General features: G+C 40.9%; 1 protein-coding gene across 2 annotated transcripts in view; it reads left to right on the top strand.

The window, feature by feature from the left end:
• The window catches only part of dachd (dachshund d), a 162339-nt gene that overhangs the window by 23982 nt on the left and 122949 nt on the right, over window positions 1-15408 (top strand). The window lies entirely within an intron of this gene.

Raw genomic sequence — 15408 nt, 5'->3', positions numbered from 1 at the left:
AAGCGGGAACCCGGGCGATAATAACGTCAAAAACAAGAGTGACGGATGCCTGATTAGATGGGGGTGGCATAGTCGGATGGTGAGATAATAGTACACAAGGCATGTTGAAAATCAAAAATGTATTCCTTGAAAGTCAAATGTGAGTCTTTAGAATGGAGGGAGGGGTACATTTTTTTTTTAATCCTTCAGTGGAGCTGTGCTAAATTTGATTAGGTACAGTACATGTGCTCAAGTCAACTGTGCAGGTGGCAGATGGCGGCAAGGTGTGTTGCTTTTTTTTTTTCTTCTCCTCTTTTTCTCCCGCTTGCAAATAGTCTCCTTGAAAAATCAGAAGGGCTTTATTAACTTGACATTCATCCAATTGGAACAAGTGCACAAAAAAGGGGAGGGGTGGGGGTAGTAATTCAAGCAAATCCCCTAAAAGTAACATGGGGTGAAGATGCTGCAGATTTCACTTGTTAGAGAGGCTTTGTTTGACACAGTCTTAATGCCGTTTGTGGCTTTGCAGGCTATTTGCATGGCAAAGACGCATGTTTGCTTCATTTGTCTGCGCCAGCTTCCAAGTTTTATTGGCACCAAAGAGAATTAATGCTGCGCTGAAATGGAAAATAAATAAATAAATACTACAACAGTAAAGTCATAGAGAGAGACGGCAAATGCTGATCTCGGACTGTTGCGTGTGTGGGAATTTTTTATATTTACTTGTTAAAATATGAAATAATTCTTATTTTATAGCTTAAATTTGATCTACAATTACAGGAAATAAGCAACTGTAAGAAAATAAGTTGTCCAGAGTGCGGCATATATGTTAATGTCTGCTCAAAATGTGATATGCAAATTCCTATAAAGTTTCTACGTCATTCACAAATTATTTCAGCTTTATTCTCTCAGCATTGCCACATTTTTATTGTAACATTATGACTTTATTCTTGTGATGTTACAGCAAATTATGTGCTCTCACAACTTTGATCACAAAACAAAATATGTTATATTATGTTTTTCTGGTGATATTACACATTTATTTAATCACGCCGTGCATGAAAATGAACTTGATTATTTTGCCAGCCTCAATAGATTTGTAATAGAATTAATAGATTACAATATATTGTCTTTAATTTTTTTATATATATTTTTTTATTGTACTAAAGTCATGATAAAATCTGGTCTTGTCTCGTAGACCCAATGTAGTATCTCAAGTATCGCATGACATCTCTACTTATTGTGACACTGAGACTTTTTAGTGCTATGACAACTTCATATGCAATGTGTCATGGTTCTATCCTCCATCCGTCCGTCCGTTTGTCCATCTATCAGTCCATCCATCCGTCCGTCCATACGTCGTCCATCCGTCCATCCATCCATCCGTCATCCACCCTTCTGTACACCCATCCATCCTTCCTCCATCCATCCATCCGTCCGTCCGTTCATACTTTCAATATAATTATCTCCAATCAATTGAAACTGATTCATTTCCTTGTTGGCTTTCTGTTATTTTTCTCCATTTATTTACGGTATCAAAATCATTAACAGTGACTTTTACCTGACCGTTATCTGCATCACAGCGAGCGCTGATGTTTCCAAAGTTCCTCCTCTTCCCGCCTGCTCGACCTCCTTGCCACATTTAGCGAGCGCAAGTCGCCAACGCTACAACAGTAAATGGTAGTGACAAGTTAGAGGCTGTAGATGAGATTTCCTGATTGGGGAACGGAATGCGGGCCTTGGGTCGTCACCGTCTAATATGGTCACATGAAGAAATTGATTTTCCTCTGAAATTAATTAATTTTTCATATAGCCCAAAGCTGCAGTTTAAAAGAGGAAGAAAAAAGATAGCAGTGCACACTTGCCGGTCCTCCCTGTTTTCCCTTTTTAGAGAATTATTGCCTAATCATATTAATGCTTTTTTGCCCCAAGGATGAAAAGATAATTGTACAAATGCATTTGGAAATATGTATCACTGAGTATTTATGATTAAATTATGCAAATAAGCCGCTTCCCCATCCTTGGCGGGCCCAGATTGTCTAATTAGGATTGATATGGCGAGGAGATGTTGGGGAGTCTGAATACAAGCATGTCCAAAAGAGCAGAAAATTGAAAATGACAAGGATGGAATCCTTAAAAAGTGTCTAGTTTTTTTCCCCTCTTCTTCTCACAACCGCCAGACACCCCTTCTTCACCCCGCCCTCCTCTTCCCCTCCCCTCTTTCTGTCTAATTCAGCGTGGCCGTATCAGGAGTTAATTTTCCCCGGCTTCATTTCTCGTCTGAGCTGACAGGAAAAGGAATCCATCAGGGAGGCCATCTCAGATGGGATTCCACAAATTTCCTCCACTTGTTTTTTTTCTTTTTCTGCTACCCCCCTTCTCACCACCGCCCCCCCCCTGCGCCCTCCCTGCTTCATTTTCAGGAAGGCTATCAGGGCTGAATCTTCTCTTGCGTAAACATGCACGTTGTTCCTCAAGAGCTCTCCATTATAAACAAACAAAACACCTTTAATAACGCTGGCTTATGAGTCAACCATTCGAAAGTTTAGGAATTTGGAGTAGGTGTTATGAAGCAACATACGTTGTGCTAGTCTTCTTACCTTATCTTACCTTCAATAGATCAACATCTATAAATACCCATTAGGAAAATAGTGAAACTAGAGATGGGCACGGGATTAAATATCCAAAACATTTTTTACTTTTTGAAATTCCAGAAATTAAAAAAAAAAATTATATTTTAATTTTAACAATGAATTTAAATTTATATAATTAAATTGTATTTAAAAGTAGTTTTTACTAACACTAAATTCATCACACAGCATATTAACACTCAAAAGTTGTATACATGAAGCAAATATACATACATGTCAATATACAAACATGAGTTTAGAATTGAAAAACACAAAATGTTAAACATTTTCCTTTTTTCAAGTGAAAAGGCATTGAGTTTGAGCAACACATTCATTGGAACGCTGCAATGACGTGAGCTTCCCTCTTGGCTTTGGGCTCTGGGCCGTCTGGTTCCCTCTGGTGGATAGAAGCAGCATTGTAGCGCCAGTTTTAATGCTTTCTATGCTCCTCCAATGAAATGTTTTTCTCAAATGAAATGCATTATGTGAAGACATGAAAATATTGTTTTTTTTTCAATATTAAACTTGTACTCATACATGTTTATTTCAGAAGATGGATGGAAATATTATAGTGCAGATAGGCGGATGTGCTTGTTTGATCACGAACTTCAATGAAAATGCATTTTCCACGTCTGTTGTTTTTGCAAAAGCCGGCGCGGGAGCAAAAATATTATAAGATGGCATGCTACTGAATCAACCTAGTTTAGACTGAAGACCCTCTTCTGGCTGAAACTAAGAATTGCGCTAATTTTTCACTGAATTAAATTAAGACCAGAGACCAATCAATTAATTGAGTCATTGATTATTAAATTTATCCCATAACACTTTTGAAACAGGCACTAATAAGGCAAGGGAGACATGGGACCCGCCTAGATGGGTGTCAGTTGTTAATACGAGCCTCCTTTTGATGTAACCAGCCCACAGATAACCAGTGAAGTCTCTTCATACGATTTCATAAATACCACCTCAGATGAAGAGCGCCACACTTGCAGGAACAGCTCCAGCGCCTTCCAATAGGATCTATTAGAAAGGCCTGATTGTTATCTAATCTTTACCTGGCTGGCGCTACCTAGCTGGGAAAAGCCCCCTGAGCTAATGACACTTGAGACTAGAGACTCATTCTTTTATGGCGTTGGCTTCAAATACGTTTTTTTTTCACCTTCAGTCGATACCTTGTGATGATGAACCAAAGCGAATGACCTTAACGGTGTTTTTTGGGAAGTCTAACACTGAAATGCAATGTGTTGTGTTAAATCACACATTTAGACTTTTATCACAATTGTCCTGACGTTAATTAATACAGCATTATTGTATTGTGCTCAACACTAATGTTAACTACTATACTATAGCTTTGACACATTTGAGGAGACACACGGTTTATCAGAACAAATTAACTGATAGTTACCGGAGGATTTATATAATAAAATAATGTTATTAAAAGCAAAACATGTTAGTTATGGGTCATATAAAGCTATCAAGCTTTCAGATTTAATCAGCAGATTGTACCAGTTCTGTCATTCAAACTGTTATATTAATATATTTTAAAATGGGTTTAATTAAAAATATAATGAAGTTCATCTTACGAGTTAACAACTTTTAAAAAAGGCTGTTTACTTATTTTATTTTATTATTTTTGTCATAATACGCTTTTGAAGATTGTTTTTTTTCATATTTGGGTAGCATTTTAAAACAACATCAAATAATTGTGTCAAATTTTGACACACATTTTGAAATAAATATTGTTTATGTACCCCACCTCTCGCCTGAAGACAGCTGGGATAGGCTCCAGCACCCCCGCGACCCTCGTGAGGAAAAAGATCAAACATATACTAGGAATTTGTTTTGATGAAGTAGGTGCAGACACATTAAAAATGAAAATACAAAATATACAGAATAAACAGTATGAATATACGTATATACACAGTCTGTTTTTTGTTTGTTATTCCGGAAGCACAGTCTGACTCTTATTTCAAAAGAGTCCAAACTGAGCGTTAATGTAACACATAGTGAGTTTCAATATTGTTTGTGAACCCCACCTCTCGTCTGAATACAGCTGGGATAAGCTCCAGCACGCCTGCGAACCTTGTGAGGATAAGTGGTAGAAAATGAATGAATGAATGAATGAATAAGATAGATCAATAAGATAGACCACTAAAAATTCATGTTAGAAGCTTGTGTACCAACAATATGATTTACAAGTGGTTATTTTTAGGTCCAATGTTTCCATATCATTGATTTAAATACGTTAAGTCCAATGAGGCATGCTCATTCACCACGTTCCTGGCAATGGCTTCCTGATGACACCTGTAGATGTTATGACTTGGCTGTCAGTAACAGCGGGCCAACACAGTCTCATCCAACACTGACACCACCGCATTGGCTTCCACCTTTTTTCTTCTTTCTGCATCCCGTGTCACTTGGTGTCCAGCCAGATTATTTGTAGAAGTCTTTATTGGTCACCCCGTCGACTCAAATGTCAACCCTTCCTTCAAAATCGCCTGTGCCACCACTCGCAGTGGCGCCCGGCTATTATTACCTTCCTCTTAAAGTGTGACAGGCCTGGTCCTCGGGAGACGTTGACGTGAGCGTCGCCGGATGAGGCCGGTGTGCTGCGTCAAGCCCAGGTGCTGTTGGCCAATGGGATGGCGAGGGGAAGACCTCTGTGAACCTGATGTGCTATGGGGTTACACTGAAGTGTCTGCTGCTGCATTGTTTGATTACAACTATGGAAGTACACTCTCTGTTCTATTAATTCAATAATTGGGAGTTGGGCTGATCCTTTGTTAGTAGGGGTGTCACGTGACAAGATTTGGTGTATGATAACATTACTTTTAAGAAAAGTACAATGAAAAAATAGTGCAATCTACTAATTTAATTGCTCCTCACTTTGTGCATATGCAAATGACCAGAGACAAACAGACTGTATGACTGACAATAGGGCTCACTCTGTTTATGCTGTTGTTCAATGGAACAAACACGCAGGGTACTGGTATTGTTCCAAGCCTGTGATTGGCTGGCGACTAATCCAGAATGCACCCCGCCTCTTGTCTAAACTCAGCTGGGATAGGCTCCAGCATACCCCAGCGACCCTAATGAGGATAAGTGGCATAGAAAATAGATGGATGAATGGATTGTTCCAAAGTTTGTGCTCATTTTTCTAAACAAGAAATCTTGTCACGTTTTAATCGTACTAAATCTTGTGGCTTTTTCGCTCACTAAATGCCATACCCTTTAGATACTGTTAGGATTGTTGGCAGGGTAGAAACTTTTACAACATTTTGCAATAAAAAACAAACAAAAACATACTGAGACAAACTGATGGAACTTTACTGCCCCAGAACTCACAACTTTACTTTAATAATCATAACTATAGTAATCATACTTCCTGGAAGCATGAAGTCATATACCCCCTTAATGCCATACCCTTTAGGCACTGTACAAAAGTGGACTCTTTATGACTTTTTGCAATGGAAAAAAAATGTCAAAAAACAACACATATCTTCCAAATTGAACTTTAGGGTTTGCTTTGATGCCATACCTGTTAGATAAACGTGGGAAACCCCAAACAGAAGGCATAGATCGATTCATTGAATGCATGTACTATGTTTGATAACACAACTATTTATATTGTATGCCTCCATCTTTGCAGTTTGGGTTAGGCCCTTTTTTTGTGTAACGTCCGATAAGAACTGCTTGGATGAGGTTGGTGCGGAAGCCAGTCACCCTTGACCTCATAATTGGGCAAATATTCCATACATAAACACACAAACTTTCCCAGAAGATTTGGAAGCTACAAAATGCAAGGAAGAGCACTACGTTTTCTTCTATGTGGTCCGAGCTGTAATACTTTTGTCCATATACAATAGCGCACCTTTATCTCAACATGCTCCATTTAAAGTTACGTTTATCTCATTGCTGTCTCTAAATCCGCCTGCAGCCAGAAAAAAAGTTACCACTAGCGCAAGTTTGTGTTCATTTCACAGCAAATACTCTGAGACGTGTTCTCTATGGAAATAAACAGGCTCATGGTAATAAAGTGGCCCTGGGCTGAAGCGAAGTGTCCACATACATTAACCCTGGCGCGACTCTCACATTTGAGAGAGAGAGAGAGGGAGGCAGGCGGTGTGAAAGAGAGAGGGAGAAGTTCACATGTGAATGGTCTTGTGTGAAAAGCAGGATGAATTGAGTCAAGCTGACATAGCATGCCAATAAGCTTTGTCTCATTCCCAATGCTGTATTCATTTGTGCTGCACACACATTTATTGCATGATTGACAATTAGAGGAGGCTGACCTACTTCTTGGGGACTTGTCTTGTGTGCGTGTGTGTGTGTGCAATGTTAAAAAAAGTGCATTTCAGATACATCTCTCCCTCTTCATTGCATTTTTCTCATAATGGATTCATATATTTTACATAGAATCACAGCATTGGCTATCTGTGCAAGGAAAAAATGAATTTGCTACCCCATTAAGCAATGCGAGACATCCAAATGCATCATGCCAATGACATATTTACGAATGCTCTTCATTCTTAAACTTAAAGGAGGAAAAAAAAACTACAGTAGATGTCGTTTTGTTCACAATATTTCTTTCCATATAGGAAATAATAGAAATACTCAAGCTGTGGCCACCTTAAAACGATTAACAACTGTATAAGCCAGGGGTGGCCAAACTTTTTTCCATATTTTTTCCTGTGTAAATCACCCATGAGATACAAGTATGCTAGACGTGCTTGATAACCTATTTTTTTAAAACAATATCTGATATTGTCCAACACTTATCAACACATATCAACTGATACTGATAAACGCAGCACCTCAAACTAGTCAGGACACATCTTGGGTAATAAATGAACACAATATGCTTCTTGTTGTGTGATGCAACTGGATGCATTTCACAAGTAAACACTGTGGGTGTTTGTGCACAATAGGACAAATACTGCAATATTCAATGAAAATATTCATTTGAAGCATTATGTCTCAACAAAATTGTCATTTAAAAAATGAAATCATGACTTGTTAGCAATGCAATAATATGTTCTACTATCAACAAGTTAAACAGGTTAGTCATAATGAATTCACAAATAAGAATCCACTTAAATAATACTGCAATAATAGAATTTTCAAAGCTGCTTATTTCTGCTTGGCATTAACATCTGTGTAAAAACAACCTGAGACAAATCCAAGTGAAATTCTAAACTGGGCTCAATTAGCATGTCACACATGAATGCAGCATGAGCAAATTTAGAAATATTAAAGAAAGATGCCAGACTCCCACCTTCCATAACCAATACTTGCAGTGTAAATTGCATATTTACAATGCAAAGGCCTTTGAAATAACTCCAGGCTGCAGACATATTGAGGTAGCAAGTTTCTTGCTCTGTGGATCACATCATCACTTGCGCGGCGATATCATTATCAGGAAAAAAATTATAATGATATGAACGGATATCTAATTTTTGTGCCAATGTTGGTCAACAATATCGGTAGGACGATTGATTGGCTTATGAATGATAAAGCGATGCGACGGTACACCTGTTTGACAGGCAAGAGATACAGCTGCCGTGGTAGCAGCATCCTGCAGAGACATGCAATGGTGTTTACAAGTCTAGCAACCAGTTGAAGATGTGTATCTTAACCAACGCAAGAGCCAGGGTTGCTGATGAAAGGATTTTTTTGCATGCTGTGTAGATGACTGTGACTGAAGAGGAGTAGTAGTATGCAGGTTAGTAATCATATTGTACCTTTATGCATTCCCACGTCATATCAGCATTTGAGACCAAATGAGGTGAAAGAAAAATTGGGAAAAATACAGTATAGTAGTCTCTGTACAGTGGGAGTGGGAGAAATTTAGATGATGCATCAAGGACCATGGAAGAAAGGTAAACATTTACATAAAATTTGATGCACTTATTTACTTATTTATTCATTCATTCATTTTCTCCTGCTTATCCTCATGAGGGTCGCGGGCATACTGGAGCCTATCCCAGCTGTCTTTGGGCGAGAGGCGGGGTACACCCTGGACTGGTCGCCAGCCAATCATAGGGCACATATAGACAAACAACCATTCACACTCACATTCATAATGTGGATTCGCCAATTAACCGAGCATGTTTTTGGAAAAACCCGGAGAAAACCCACCCATGCATGCAGGGGGAGAACATGCAAACTCTGCCCAAACAGGGAATCAAGTCTCCTTGCCTGCGTGCTTACCACTCGTCCACCGTTAAATCATTGCGCCTGAAAGGTGGCCCAGCGGTTAGGAAACCCTGCTTTATAGCGGTCTTGGGAATATGATGCGCTCTTTTCCATAATTAAAAATGTTGTAAGAATACCACTGGCTTCTTTATTCTATAATGTAAGATTAATGTCTACAACAAATGTAACCATAGTCATATAATCATATAGAATCGAATTGCATCCTTTGTACACTGAACAACCTACAGCATGTGTATGTAGCCTGGAGGAACAGGAACAGGAAACGGCACAGCTGTGTGTAAAACCCAGCCGATGTCAACACAAATAGCGAATGTTTACAGACGCACACTGCAGAGCTTAGTCGTGGATGAACATGAGTATACTCAACTACACCGACGCTGCTGTGAGCATCAGATAAGGGAACGAATATAAAAAAAATGTGACTGTATCCGCTGTTGCTGTTATATAAACTTTGTTTGATGTGAGCCTGACAAAGCTGTTTTATTTTTCCTGTGTTCAAAAAATGGACTTGTGAAAGGTTCTTCCCTGAGCAAATAAACGACACAAAGAGGGGTTTGATCTCCGTAATGCGATCTTGTATTTCTTTGCATTGTCTCCAGTTCCTAGCGTGGCATCTAAAAAAAAAAAAGAAAAAAAGGTCATTTGATCGCCACACAAGGACCTTTTTGGGTTTTATTACACTCTCTTTCATCTCGCCTTCCTGTCATGCTTAAAACAAAAGAAATTGATCACCTTTATTAAAACAAAGGTTTGTTTGATGTCTCCTCGAGGTCAATGAGCAAGCGTCCTTTGCCACCAGCCTCTCAATGAACGGATATTATTTCCACTCAAAAAAAGGAATTACACAAACTGAATATCCCTTTCTAACCTTGGGAGACGGACACTTAAGAGCCACTAGCCTGCGAAAAATGTTTTTTGATATGCTCGTGTCATTTAATCACAAAGCATTTTTTATTGCAGAGGCATGCATGGAACAATTTTGCAGGATATTAACTCCCTGACTAAAGCCTGGCTTGTATCTTTTTTTTTTTTTTTTGCGGGGGTGAGTCAAGTAGGAGTCCCGGGAGGGAGGGCGGTGGACTTGCTTGTTTCCTCACATAAGTAAGTGATCTAAACCAACACAATACACAGGTAGACCAAAATAGCCGTAAAAAGATAAAGGAATCATGAAGCCTTAAACTGACAGATACGTATATATTAAAGGGGTAGTTCAGATTTTTGACATGAAGTTGTGTGACATCCCCAGCAACAGCGTAGTCCATTAACAGTGATTTACCCACACTTGGTCTCCTAGCCAAACTTTAATGTCCCCAGCAGCTAAGCGGAACTACATTCTTTATCAACCCAATCCAACTAGAACTGGACTTAGGGGAACAAATGGGGGGGGGGGTAAGTCGCTCTTAATGGACTACACCACTGATGGGAATAGTCATAAGACTGAACTATCCCTTTAAAACAAGAAATACAAAACATGCATTTGTGATGTGGGTAATCCAGCAGATCCCAAGAGTGATAATACTAGCCTTTGCAATGAAAAACACATCCACAATTACTTTACATGTACTTATTATTGCATTTGACAATTGTGGTTATAGTCATTATAAATGAGTATCCGTTATGTCAGTCACTTATGCATCAGGGGTAGCATGAGCACTATTTACCTTATTTACCTCATTCCACGAATTCATCATAAAGCAGTCATGCTACTTACGATATAAGTAAACATTCATTCATTTTCTACCACTTATCTTCACAAGGGTTGCGAGGGTGCTGGAGCCTATCCCAGCTGTCTTTGGGCGTACACCCCAGCCAATCACAGAGCACATATAGACAAACAACCATTCACACTCACATTCATACCTATAGACAATTTGGAGTCGCCAATTAACCTAGCATGTTTTTGGAATGTGGGAGGAAACCGGAGTACCCGGAGAAAACCCATGTATACACGGGGAGAACATGTAAACTCCACACAGAGATGGGATTGAACTCGGGTCTCCTAGCTGTGAGGTCTGCACGCTAACCACTGGCCCACCATGCACCCCTTTACAATATGATAATATTGTTAATTTTCAGTTGCCGACTGGGTACACAGAGACTGGTTGCAGTAACTGGTTGACTGCCACATTGACTGGCCACAACATTAGGTAACCCCCTTTGCAGTGGCAGCATCAAACACTGCATGGCTATGGTCAATGGAGATGGAGATGGAGATGGAGATGTCCATTGGCAGACCCAAGACCAAATAAATGGGAGGGCAGCATCAGGAAGAACATCCAGTATAAAAGCCATGCCAAACAAATCATGCGGTTGACTTGCTGAAACGGGAAAAGCTGAAAGACATTAATTATATCTGATTGGATAATTTTTTTTTTCTGAGCTGCTCTCTGTGTTGTGGTGCCTCCAAGTCCCCCTGGTGTGTGTGTGTGTGTATGTGATAGGAAGACAATCTCTGAATTGCTTGAGGCATCAAGAGACATTTGGCGCCACCTGTGCATGTATAAATCTCTCGACTCGGAATATAAGACGGATTGTATTCTTCAGACTAGCAAGTACACCATTATCTGTATCTGTATCTGTTTTTTTCTAGGGAAAACATACCAAATTGAATTAAAATCAATGTAGTATATCAATATGTTGTTAGCATTTACTGGACAAATACTGGATTTCCGACCTGAAGACTTCTAGGTTTTGGTCTTTCATTGTTGTTGCTGTGATATCCACGTGTTTTGATGGTTTGAATTGTGTGAGGTGGAAAGTTCAATAAGGGGGTTATTTTTGGTGACAGGGAGCCACATTGCCATGACAGCCCTACGATACCCGGCAGCCCGTTTTATTTCAACGCCTCATCCACTGTGGTGGGAAACTAATCACGGTTTTAGACGCAGAGTGTTATCAAGATGCACGATGGCACCCTGCATTCCTGCCATTCCTGGCATTCTGCAGGGAGTGTGAGTGCCTGAGGACCTCTCATAGGGGCACTGGGGGGGGGGTCTTTGCATGCTGGGCCCCGGCCTGTTGACAGTTCCCTTGGCACTGTTGTCTCAGCGGGAAGACATCAGTCGCAGGAATGGACCAAGGCTGTGGATGACAGCCGTCTGGTCAGCTAGAGGAGATTAGACTTTCACTCGTGGGGTCATGGTGTTCCCATAGTGGGTCGTGTTTGGGTATTGTTGGAGGGAAGAGGTCAGGTCCACGAAGGTGGACTATTAAAAATACGCTTCCTGAAACCCTGACTCTGCGTTCTCCTAACTGCCACGTTGGGGCAACATCAGGGGGAGGTCGTCCATCTCCTGACGAGAGCACGATTTAATTGAAAACAATATTACACGCCTTCATAACACCGGGGCAGCCATTTCATAGATAATAGTTTTACTGTACAGTAGAACCTCTCTCTCTAGTTCCTCTGCCCTAGGTTTTGCTCTTGACAGATCTGAACAAATCCTCACATTTATACCCCCGCCGGTATTAAACGCTCATGTAGCGTGTTCATTCATAAGGTCGTCCGAGACCCGACGCATTCTCATAAGTCTCCTTTAGCTGCGCTGATGGCTGGTGTCAGGGTTGTCTGCCGACTGAAAGGAAACACGGGAAGATAGCGTTTGATCCGTGATGGAGTATATGGGTCTGCGTCAGAGTGGAGCGCTTGTGATTAATAACATCTGTGGTTAAGGGAAAAAAAAAAAAAGTCCTAATGAAAGCTCTTGAACATATCTGTGAGAGGCGATATGTTGACAGTGGATGATGCAAATGAGGCTAAATGTGAACCTGAAATGAATGACCCCCACCGCTGTCGACTCGCAGCCTGCCCGTTTACACCGCAAAGAGCCCGGCTGTGACACTCTCCCTCCTTTGTCTCAAAGTGCTAACTGTATTTAATTTCACATCTTATCGGCGCCAGGCTTTGTCTGTCTTGCGAGTCTCCGCGCGGCGAAGGCGACCCCCGGAGATAAACTCTGTCAGGCTCTGGGGTGATTTATTAAATTCTGATTTCTGTGAAGGACTTTAATGTCGAGGAGGGGGCGGGGGGGAGGAGAGGGAAGGAGGGGGGGTAGGGGGAGAGAAAATATGTCGCAGGTGTCTCTGCCAGCTCTGGGCTACAGTTCTCTCTCCATTAGCGGCATTGTTAGCTATAAAGACGCTTGAAAGAAAGACTCAAGTAGGAATCTATGTTGAATTTCCTGTCTTTGTTGTGGCACCGGCCTTGTCCTCTACCTCTCCCCACCACCGCCCCCCCGCATAACCCACACTCCACTCCCACTCCACCCAGCAGTATCAAGTCTCCCATGTTTGGACTGCAGATATCCACTTGGGTCGCTTTCAGGGAGGGCTTGACCCAGCTCAGGTTGATATTTTAATGCTAATCTTCCTCACGACACCTGCACTGGGAAGCAGGGGTTGCCAAATCTATTAGGTAAATCCTTTGACCCCGCTCGGCCCCGTAATATTTCAAATAAAACCTGATGTTCAGGTCTACTGGGCGATTTTTTTTTTTTGACAACTTCAGCAACTTCTACTGGAAGCTGTGGGACTTGAAGTCAACATATTCTAGACCAGGGGTCTCAAACATGCGGCCCGCGGGCCAAATGTGGCCCGCAGGACACTAGTTTGAGGCCCCCGCCTTGATATGAAAGTTTAATGTTAGTGCGGCCCGCGCAAGTTTGATATGGATGCTGTATGGTATCATGTACCCAGAAAAAAAAATTACGTTTTATTAATGTTCATGTTAAAGGTTAAATAACTGTTAATAGTTATCCTCCCTATCCGTGTGGAAGTGGTAAGTTTTTGGCTATTTAAGTTTAAAGGAAATAACTTGAAGGCTACCGTTTAGGTCGCTAGCTCTCGAGTTAGCATGTGTCTCAAGACCCTGCAGTTGCGCAATATGTTGTAAATAAAAAGAGTATAAATGTGTCGTGTTTTGTCATGTCTACAGGGCTCTAATAATGTTTTGTCATGTCTACAGGGCTCTAATAATGCTTTGTTCATTTTAATCTGAACAAAAATAATTTGTCTACCCACCAATTATATGTGGTTTCTTAAGTTTTTATTATTTGCCGTTTTATTATTATTATTATATTTATTTATGTATTACTGATTGATTGATTTTCTTTATTCTTGATTTGTTTATTTATTTTTCATCTTATTTTGTGCAGAAAAATAAAAAGCAAAATATTTGAGAACAGTGGAATGTTTTATCAGAGCTTTTCTTGTAGAAAATCAAAACCAAAGCAAAGTTTATTAATTTTTCTGTTTTTAATAAATGCGTTTTTTTTTTTTTTTGAAAACCTGATGCGGTCCAGTCTCGCCCAGACCCTAGCTCCAGTGGCCCCCAAGTAAATTGAATTTGAGACCCCTGTTCTAGACCTATGTACAAACCATTGGGCAACTGAGTCTTCTCAAAAACCTAAGTCTCTTTAGCATACGGAAAAACTCACCAAATTTTGGCAGCAGGTGAATTGACTGCATAGCATCGTCTTATTGTAGCTAACAAAAAAACAACAACATGAAAACAAACATCTACAATAGTCTAGTATTTTCCTACTATCCATTGTCAGGTAAGACCTTCTAAAGAGTTACCCAAAAAGGGGCGAATAAATAAATTGATATAAACTTTGGAATATGTGCTACAAAACCCACAGATTGAAATTTAGAGAATTTCTTTGAGGTCTCACATTGTGACCAGAAGTAAAAAAAAAAAAGGTTTGATTACATTCAGTCTATTCCGGAACTTAAGTTTGTTTGACCTAGCCTCGTTATCCTGCCGTGATTGAGCCCCCTCGGATACCTTCATCTGCATTGTTCTCGGCGAGTCAGCATCTTTTGTCTTTGCCACTGATTTGTCTTTTGATCTGTACGAGTGATTTATCTGCCCCCCCACCCCACCCCCCCCACCCCCATTTGGAATGATGCTAACCTAACCTTGCCAGGACCAAACAAAAAGCTCTCTCATGTATTTTGATGCTCTTTGTGAAAACGACACACATAGACGTGGAGAGAACTGTGGGGGGGGGTGGGGTGGTCTTGCAGGGGAGAGCGGCATAATTTCCATTCGGAAGTGGCGTGCTATCCAAACTGAAAATGATTAAAAGCTAGCAAGTGGATTTAAGCAGATACTATGGGAGTGTAAACTGATGGAATCGGGGCACAACTGCCTTGTCTGGAAAACACCAGAAGTTGGGGATGAGTGGGGTTGCAGAAGAGGAGGAGGGCGGGGGGGTGCCTTCGGAGTTAGACACCCCTGAGGGGATTGGAGGTGTTTGCCTTGTGTGCTGTTTTTCCACCCTCATGTGCAGCTGTTGAAGCCCTCCTCCCTCCTCTTGCCAGCTGCCAGAGAAACAAACTTAAGAGTGGGGAGAAAGATGGAAAAGGTAGGAAACATGGGGGGGGGGCGGCGGCACTCCACACCTGCTGCCCGGTGAAAGAGAAACGGCGTGCAAGAGTAAAGACTAGAGAGTAGGGCGCAAAAGCCAAAACAATTTGTTAAATATGGGAGTCAGATAAAAGCCAAACAGGTGGTGGTTTTCAGGGGCTGGTGGGGGGTGGGGGGGTCTCATGCAGGTAGGCTACAGTATCACACAGGAAA

This window comes from Doryrhamphus excisus, linkage group LG12 (genome assembly GCF_037039965.1).
Source record: "Doryrhamphus excisus strain RoL-2023G ecotype Guam linkage group LG12, RoL_Dexc_Guam_v1.1, whole genome shotgun sequence".
Lineage (NCBI taxonomy): Eukaryota > Metazoa > Chordata > Actinopteri > Syngnathiformes > Syngnathidae > Doryrhamphus > Doryrhamphus excisus.
This window is presented reverse-complemented; position numbering and strand designations above follow the sequence as displayed.